Raw genomic sequence first — 10,000 nt, forward strand, 5'->3', positions numbered from 1 at the left:
GCATGCATGTATGTATGTAATTTCAACAATATAAAGGAATGGTCCTGGTAGGCCATTCGTCTCACCAGAAAGAGCAGCCATACTCAAACCGCTAAATAGAAGTAATTCAGAAATCAAAGGAAAATCAAAATCATTTACCTTAATCATCCTTGGACAATGCATTGTTTCGACGTACTTTTTGGCAAACCAGCCTAATTAAATTAAATTTAATTTAATCAAGTCAATCTACCAGTGGCTCGTTTTATCGCCAAGGAAGCCAGGAGGAATAAATATTCCACGAGGCAGCCCCAACGATGCCTCGGGAATATATACTCTAACTTTTCAAATCTATCTACCGTAATCGCGCCAACTGTCGCAGCAAATATAAACTGCTGATTTAATTTCAGAATTAGTCAAAAAATCATTAATTAATCAATATAAGGGTAGCAAAAAATTCAATAGAAATTTTTTTTCGGCACCAGCAGTCCAGTGACAAAGAGAAAATAGTCATAGACTATATATATATATATAATTTCAACAATATAAAGGAATGGCCCTGGTAGGCCATTCGTCTCACCAGAAAGAGCAGCCGTACTCAAACCGCTAAATAGTAGTAATTCAGAAATCAAAGGAAAATCAAAAACATTTACCTTAATCATCCTTGGACAATGCATTGTTTCAACGTACTTTATGGCAAACCAGCCTAATTAAATTAAATTAAATTTAATCAAGTCAATCTACAACTGGCTCGTCTCATCGGCAAGGAAGCCAGGAGGAATAAATATTCCACGAGGCAGCCTCAACGATGCCAACGATGTATGTATGTATGTATGTATGTATGTATGTATGTATGTATGTATGTATGTATGTATGTATGTATGTATGTATGCATGCATGCATGCATGTATGTATGTATGTATGCATGGATTGATGGATGAACGTACATATGTATGTATGTATATATGTATTTATGTATGTATGTATGTATGTATGTATGTGTATGTGTATGTATGTATGTATGTATGTATGTAGGTACATGCACATCCCCATACCGTGCATGTATACTAACATCGCTCCTTTACTCATGTGAGACATGGAACCTTTACAAACGTCATGTAAGGGTCCTTGAACACTTTCATCAGAGATGTCTGAGACACATTCTGAATGTTGGCTGGACCTTAAAAACTGCAAGCACACAGGTCTTGAGGAAAGCTGATGTCCTGAGGATTGAGGCGACGATGCACAAGCACTGGTTACGTTGGACTGGACACCTTATTAGAATGAAGGATAGCAGGATCCCTAAACAGATGCTATACGGGGAACTTGTGAGCGGGAAAAGGCTGCGATTTAAGGATTGTGTCAAGTCCTCATTAAAGGCCTGTGATATGCAGGAGACAGACTGGGAGAGCAATGCCTGTCATTGCCACAGATGGAAGAAGCATGTTAAGGAAGGGGTCGGCACCTTTGAGAGAGCATATATTCAGCATGAAGGACTTAAGCCTGCTGCTCGAAAACGCATGGCTCGTGTAGTGAATGGAGAAAGCTTGGTCTGCAATGTTTGCAGTCGTGTATGAATGTCAAGAGCAGGACTCATTAGCCCCCAACGGAGCTGCAAATGCAAAATATAAGTTAGTCCTAGAGCTCAGAATATTCCTAAGGGTCGCAAGGGTCTTCCTTGGTCACGAGTGGACGGCCATCATGTATCACCATGTCTATACACACACACCACACAACACATGTATATAAATGAATATATATACGTATATAGATGTGTGTATATATATGGTATGTATTATGTATATATGTATATATACATACATATATATATTTATGCATGCATACTTACATACATACATACATACATATATATATAATATATATATATATATATATATATATATATATATATATATATATTATATATATATATATATATATATAATTGTATATTTTTCAGGAATGGAAACAACAATTCAGTACCATTCGATTCCTCTTCTGCTGCCAGCTTTGACACTTTTGCTTTTCGTGACTCTTGTAACTGCCGGAGAACCAACGAATAGAGATGGTCTCTTCAGAAAAACCACAACATCAAAATGCTTAATTGATGAGAATAAAACAACTGACGACGCGTCATCTCTTACAGAATGTTCATTTCGGTGTATTTCCCGCGATGAGTGCCAATATTTTAGCTATTGTAATGGCCCGTGTTATATGCATCGATCGCTTTACAACGAAGAAATTAAAGATCAGGATTGCGCATGTTTATCGTATATTTTACTCTCCGGAAACAGTATGTAAATCACAATTTTCTGGCATATTTTTCCTAATTTCTGTAGTATATTTTCATCATTATCCCAATTGTTTTATAAACGCACGCACACACACACACACACACACACACACACACACACACACACACACACACACACACACACAACACACACACGCACACACATTTATGTATGTATGTATTCTGCCATTCTATTATTTGTTTCAGTCATTTGTGGCCATGCTGGAGCACCGCCTTTAGTCGAGCAAATCGATCCAACGACTTATTCTTTGTAAGCCTAGTACTTATTCTATCGGGCTCTTTTGCGGAACTCCTAAGTAACGGGTGACATAAACACACCAGCATCGGTTGTCAAGTGATGTTAGGGGGACAAACACAAACACACAAACATACACACACACACTTATATATAGATATACATATATATTATTTTAGGAAAGATCTTTGCTCCAATACCCTTGAACGGTCTCCATGTCATCGCAGAAAGAATCCTTCCAGAATCCCAGTGTGTTTTCCGAGCATTACTTGGAACCATAGACACGATCTGCGCCAGACAATTCCAAAACAAGTATCGAGAACAACAAAACCGTATTTTCCTTATCTTTTATGATCTGCAAAATGTTTTTGATAGAGTACCAAGACCAGCCATATGGACGGCCCTTGATTATTTCTTCTCCCTGATCATACAATGGTATGACTGGGCGTTTCCTTCATCGTGATGGACTCTCAGAAGAATTACCAATTACATCTGGAATGAAACATGTTTTCGTTCCCGCAACTATGCTTTTCTCCCTATAATTGCTGCAACGATCTATGAACTTCCCTTGGATCAGCTGGGAAAGGACATCAGATATCGTTTTGATGAAAGGCTCTTTAGCCTGGTGAGGTTTCGGTCAAAGAATCTTACCAGTTCCAAGCGAATCTCAGAACGTCACTTTGTCGATGTCAACATGGTCACTCGGTCACTCAAGCTTAGAACCGCAAAAAGCTGTCAGTTATTTCACCATTGCGTATCAACGTTTTGAGCTCACTGTAAATTCTAAGAAATCTCAGTTCTTCGCCTAATCAATCCCGAATTCTGCCCTTCTGGACTTTAACATCATAATTTCGGGCACACCACTGGAACGAGTTAATCACTTTGCATGCCTTAGAAGTGTGCTTTCCACCAAACACAATCTTGAGCGAGATGTGGAACGAGGAATTGGACCGGTTCACACAGCTTTCTTTGAAATAAATAAATGTCTTTCCTGAAAAATCCTGGAAACTTCTGGAATGCACACCTGTTTCTTTAAAATCCTATTGGTGTCAGAAAAAGTTTACACAGATATGACCGTCATCGGTTGAGGCTGGAGCGTTTGCTAAATTAAATGCGCCTAAGCGTAAGCGGCCCTTATCAATGGGAGAAATCCAGTCGTAAATAGATGATTTAAACAGCGATGAAGAAGTGTTTTTCTGATTTTCTGTCATCATCAATTGAAGCAGATGATGTTGAAAATGATGTTTCAGATAATACAGAAAAAAATAATGCTGCAACTAGCTCTGGATGGAAAAAGTGCACCGATTCTTCTCCATTTGTACGGTTGTTTAAGACCAACAATTATTTTAGTTTTTGTGCTTAATTTAATGAAAATAAATATAAAAATTAGCTTTATGAAAAAGAGGTTTTTTTCGATTATTGCCTGTTTGTAACAACATTCATGCAACACTTTTCCGCCGTTTAAGGGTTAACATCTTGTTTGTATACTTACATTTTTTATTGCTGATACAGGTACAAGCTGGCAGAAAGTATTTGAGATGACCCCAAACTCATTTAAGAAAAGCCCTATTTATTTGTACTGGGACAATTTGCCTATTGAAAAGGTAATGAATTTTTAGAATTTCAAGATGATTCTCATTGAATAACCAATCTACATATTTGTTGCTGTTTTACAATAATTACTAGTGTTTTCTTTTAAATGTTTAATTTCAGCTTCTGATGTTTGTTTCCTTTTTAAAATCTATCTTTTCTGGTTAGCAAGTTTCTTTGGCGGGGTTTCACGATAGAACTAGATCCAGACTAATTTTCCTTCTAAATTTCAATGGAATATTGTGCAGCGTTTTCATTTGGCGGCAAGAGTGTTGCTATAAAATATACACGACGCATAGAAACCTATTCCTCTCGTATTTATTTCTCCTTTTTTTTTCTGTTTCACTAGCGAGACTTGGGGACTAATGTCCGGCCTTTTATTTAGATTTTCATCATTTTCGCCGGGTATCGGTTTGTATGTTTCTGTTTTTCGTGACATTTACATTTATATGTGCCTAGCAAACACCTTTCCGCAGCAGCTGAACTCCTCATCTACCATTCCTTTACCTCTTCCTTTCTCATTGTCCATTTCCGGTCCATATCCATTTCGTTTTCTCCGTTTCTATTTGATCCTTTATTCTCCCCCCGTGGTCCGGGATCATGTGGGCATGATTTCCCCATGCTTTTTCGATGCAATTTTTCACCAGATCGGGCTGCAAACCCTTTTGATCCTTCGTTACGCTGTCGCACTCTCAAGCATCTCTCCGCTTTGTCATCCCTCTTTCTGGATTGTCAGCAAGTCCTTCCCTACAGTCAGTATCTGAGGAACTTCAACCGTGTTTCGTGGTCTGCTACCACAACAGCTCCTTTATAGGATTCAGTTAGCTCAAGACATCATCAGAAGGAACCACGTCCGGTTTCAGCCCCTACTCCTCTTTCGAAGGTGTTTTCAGCTTTGGTGTTGGGTGCATGTCTTCTTTCTTCTTTCTTCTGCTCCCTGGACTCTTCGATGTATCGTCAACGAGTGTCAACGGGCGACTGTCTTGCATTTTGAAAGGAAGAGGTGAAATGATGAAGTTTAGGTCGAGATTTGTGAATATGTAGATGGTGTGGCAAAAATAAGAATGCTTTTCCCTCGAGACGAACTTCAGAACAGGGTATATAGTTACACTCCACCAAGGCCAAAAGATCATGATGGACATACCTACACGCGTACCTACCCACAACACCTGGCCAGAAACTACTATCCTTCTGACATCCGCTCCTCACGTCCATGAAAAATGCTGTTCAAATGTCCCGCTTCTCGACGTGACGTCACTTCCCCTTCCGGTCCTGATGTCTCCCTTCATTCCTCCACAGAATATCAATGTGACATTGTTGATGGGAGATTGATTCTTGTTGTTTTTATCCTTTGTTTTTGTCCTGGATTTTGTCAGGGTCTTCTACTTCCCACAGATGCAACGAAACTTTTTATAAAGACTCCGAAATCCCGACTCATTAGTTATTAATCCGATTCTCTGTCTCATAAATCCAAACTCTTTCTCGCCATCTTAATCTTGCACTTCAGTCGCTACTTTGTATTTTATCCTCTCACTTTCACTCCCTCTCTCTCTCCTTTCTCTCCGTCTCCTCCTTTTTCACTTCTCTAATCTTTTTCTCTTTTACTCTGAAACTCTCTCACACTCTTCCTTCACTTTTCTTTATATCTCCTTCTCACCCTCCTACTCTCTTCCTATATAACAACCCAGTCCCCTTTCTCTTACCCCCCTTACTCTTTTAGATTCTTTACTGATCCGAGTCAACTTTCTGTTTTCAGGTGAAATTTCAGTTGAGCGGAATAGTCTCTTTCACGTATATTTTCAACGGCAGAGGGATGACTTCTACATCGTGGTTCCAAAAAGATAATCTCATTTCAGGTCCAAATGTCGCTCAGTTATATTCCTATACGTTCAATAACAAGTATGTATAAATTATCTTCTTACTCATTATTAACATCTTTAATGATTTAATGATAATAAAAATAATGATTTCTCTCATAGGTACAGAATCACGTATTTTAAATAATAATAATAATAATAATGAAATTATTGTATACAGTGCTCAGGTGCACCACAACTTGTCAGAAAGTGCATATAAAGTACATGCAGTAATGTAGAAATGTCTGGAAAGCGAACAATGTATGAGTCAGATACATGCTTGTGTGTGTATGGAGGAGAGAAAATCAGGTGTAGTGTTGGTGAATCTCAGGAAGCATGGAGGTTTTGAAGGATGCAGTGCTCCGACAACTAACAACTGATGCCGACAGTTTGTTCCATGCTTCAGTAACTCTCAGCGTGAAAAAATGTTTCTGAAGTCATGGGAGCTGTGCTGTTTCTTACTTTGTAAATATGTCCACGGGTGTTAGATGGGTGGAGTTTGAAAAGGTGCTCAGAGTTATTGTTTGTACGATGGTTGATAATTTTATGGGTGTCTGCCAAGTCAGCTGCCAGACGTCGGAGTTCAATGTGTCCATGCTCAGAGAAGTAAGGCGTTCAGGATATGGCAAATGCCTGATGGAGGGTATTCTTTTGGTTGCACGTCGCTGAACAGCTTCCAGACGATTGAATCCTGGGCAAGATAAGGGTTCCAGACCGGTGATGCAAATTCCAGGTGAGGTCTTACCATAGCTATATAAAGCCGCAGAAGATAGCCGGAGAGCGGCTCACAAAGGATTTGGTGAGTGATGCCAAGACACCCTCAGCCTTTGGACAATTTAGCGATGTGTTTTGTCCAACGCCAATCACTGTCGACAATAACACCAGGTCACGTTCACATGAAGACTTTTTGAGACTAGTGTTGTGGAGGGAGTAGGTGGACGCTGGGTTTCTCCTCCAAAATGCATGGTGGTACATTGTCTACAGCCAGCGTGAGTTGCCAGTCCATGATCCACTGCTGCATTGTGTCCAGGTCTGCTTGCAATAGAGATCTATAGTGTACAGGATTTGACCTCTTTATTTCGAGTACAGCTTGATGTCATCTGCATATTTCAGCACTGTGGAATTCTTTAATTTGGCATCTATGTCATTAACATATGCAACAAATAAAAGGGGGCCAAGAACAGAGGTGAAGTCGATTTTATTACTTACTTTATTGCTATTATTTTACCGACCCTAAAATAATGGAAGGCTTTGGTAGAATTTCCGATCAAAATCTTAAGGGACGAAACTATCGCAAGGTATATTGCTTGGCACTTCACCGGTTCTCACACTCACCCATTTCATTGTTGTAGTACTAGTAGCAGAGGTGGTAGTGGTCGCGGCGATGATAGTAGTAGTAGTAGTAGTAGTTGTAGTAGTAGTAGTAGTAGTAGTAGTAGTAGTCCTGTCTGCTATAGGCACAAGATCTGCAATTTGGGGTAAGGGGGGATTGTTTATTGCTTAATTGGTACTTAATTGGTAATTAATTATTTCATCGACCCCCGAAAGGATAAAATTAATCTCGGCGGAATTTGAACTCAGAACGTAAAGACGAATAAATTGTTGCTAAGCATTTTGTCCGGAACGCTAACAATTCTGCCAGCTCGCCGCCTTCTAGTAATAATAATAATAATAATAATAATAATAATAATAATAATAATAATAATAATAATAATGATAATGATGATGATAATGATGATGATGATGATGATGATGATGATGATGATGATGATGATGATGATGATGATAAATGCCCTGATGCAGTACCAGGCAGTGGCTCTCATGGCTTCTGATCTTAATTGATTGGAAGTGTTATCACGTACATTGTTTTGTCTTGGTATAAAAGATGGTCTACAGCAAATATTCTCCTCAATACCACAGATTTGCTTGTCAGTTGTTTGATCCTAACCAGTTGAGCATGACCCTTGGTGGCTGACGATATGGGCATCTCTGATCACGAGCAGAAGTAGTTGGGGAGCACCATAGCCATGTGTTGAGAGGAATTCTTTGGCGTTTGGATAATTCACCTCTGGAAACATGGGGGTTTCGTTCAACATCCTAAAACAACCCTTATTCAGGGACCTATTGACAGGATGGGTTACTCGACCTGAAGAAAATTCTAACTGGGCCCCACCTTCAAGGTCATGCGCTGTTTATCTTGATATGAGATTACCATGTCGCGCGCATATGGTTGTGATGCATGTGCCTGGTGTACCCTTTTCAGTCGGGTAGTCATGATGGGTTATACTGGATATCGTATAATTTACCCCGGGGTCACTTTGATGGCATGCACTGCTCTCTCACTCAATAATAATAATAATAATAATAATAATAATAATAATAATAAAATAATAATAATAATATAATAATAATAATAATAATAACAATATAATAATCCTATCTACTGGAGGCATAAGGCCTCAAACTTGAGGCGAAGCAGCTAGTCAATTACATCAACTGGTACTTATTTCATCGACCCCGAAACGATGAAAGGCAAAGTCGACCTCGACGGAATTTGAACTCAGAACGTCAAGGCGGATGAAATGCCGCTAATCATTTCGCCCGGCGAGAAAAACTAATTACTGGTACTTTTTAAGTAAGAAATCAGTCACAACTCAGAGGACGGAAATATACATATAAAAACAATACCAATACAAGGTGAAAAGATAAAAACATATTTTTAACATACGTACTTTTCCCGTCATAAACTTGATTGTATAAAACTGCTTTTTTAATTAGAAAATGAGGTTGGAAACTGTATCTTTAAGCTGGCCACTTTCTGCGCTGGATTTACACTCGAAATTAAACTAAAAATCCCTTCCCCGTCAATCCACTTTAATTAATGGCACATATAATTATCGGTCCATCAACTTGCTGTCCCTCCATTGTATCTCTTCTACCATTATTAAAATGAATTTCTGCCCCATCAAACTGTATAACTGCTGCCCAAAGCCGCTGGGTACATTTACCAGCCCTTTTTTCTGACAGCCAATTTGAGTCTCATTCGTATCAGACACATTTCCTAAAACTTCCATTTTAGAACCACAGTATTCTGACGCCCCATCTCTAATCCCCATTTCCCAAAATACACCCGTTGACACAAGCAGGGGTTGCATAGCAACTGTTTCGTCTTTTAGAGCTAAAAACACGGCATCGAGTAAAAAAAAAATACGTGATTCTGATGGTAGAACAAGCGGGAGCTGATGGAATATCATGTTTTCTATAAGAATCTGCATTTGTTTCCACTCAACACTGTACTATCGCTAGTCGATATAGTTCGACATCCATTCTATCTACGAAAGAAATAGGACCGGATTGTCATGGTTGGAATGACTTTTAACCACAGATCTCCTTGATCAAAGCCGAACTGAAGCTAAATCAATAAGTCCTGGATTACCCAAATTACGTTGTTTTTACTTTCTACTTCATGAATAAATTGGTTTTGAAAGACTAAAATCAGATATGAAATGATAAACTCGTTGATTTCATTAAACTGAACTGATTGCTATAAACACAGTCGTAAAACCTTTCTGTGTAATAATTTGCATTAATCTATGAATTGTAATATATTAGTTTCAGTTACCCAGAATTTAACATCACGTATTCTACCGACAATCGGATACAAGCCAAAAGACTAAGTGGAATTGACGAAAAGTACGATATTTATTTCAAAACAAATATTGGTAAGTAAAACATATCCTCTTGATTTGAGTGCAAATGATTGTATAATTGTGTGTGTGTGTGGTTTTTTTTGAAACGTTATCATATATACATAGATATTTTAAATATTTTTTAAAGCGAAACTGTAATTTATTAGAATGATAATATTGGTCGATGGTTGGTACTATTACTTGATATTTCAATATTTTAGACTTAAGACCCTTCTTCGTGAAAGTTACAAAAGAATGGTGTTGATAGCTGTTTTCTCTGCCCTCTAGTGTGTGAGTATGGAAGTTATTTGTTTTTAGTTACTATAGTGTACAATCAGCT

Source organism: Octopus sinensis, linkage group LG27 (assembly GCF_006345805.1).
Source record: "Octopus sinensis linkage group LG27, ASM634580v1, whole genome shotgun sequence".
In the NCBI taxonomy this organism is placed as follows: domain Eukaryota; kingdom Metazoa; phylum Mollusca; class Cephalopoda; order Octopoda; family Octopodidae; genus Octopus; species Octopus sinensis.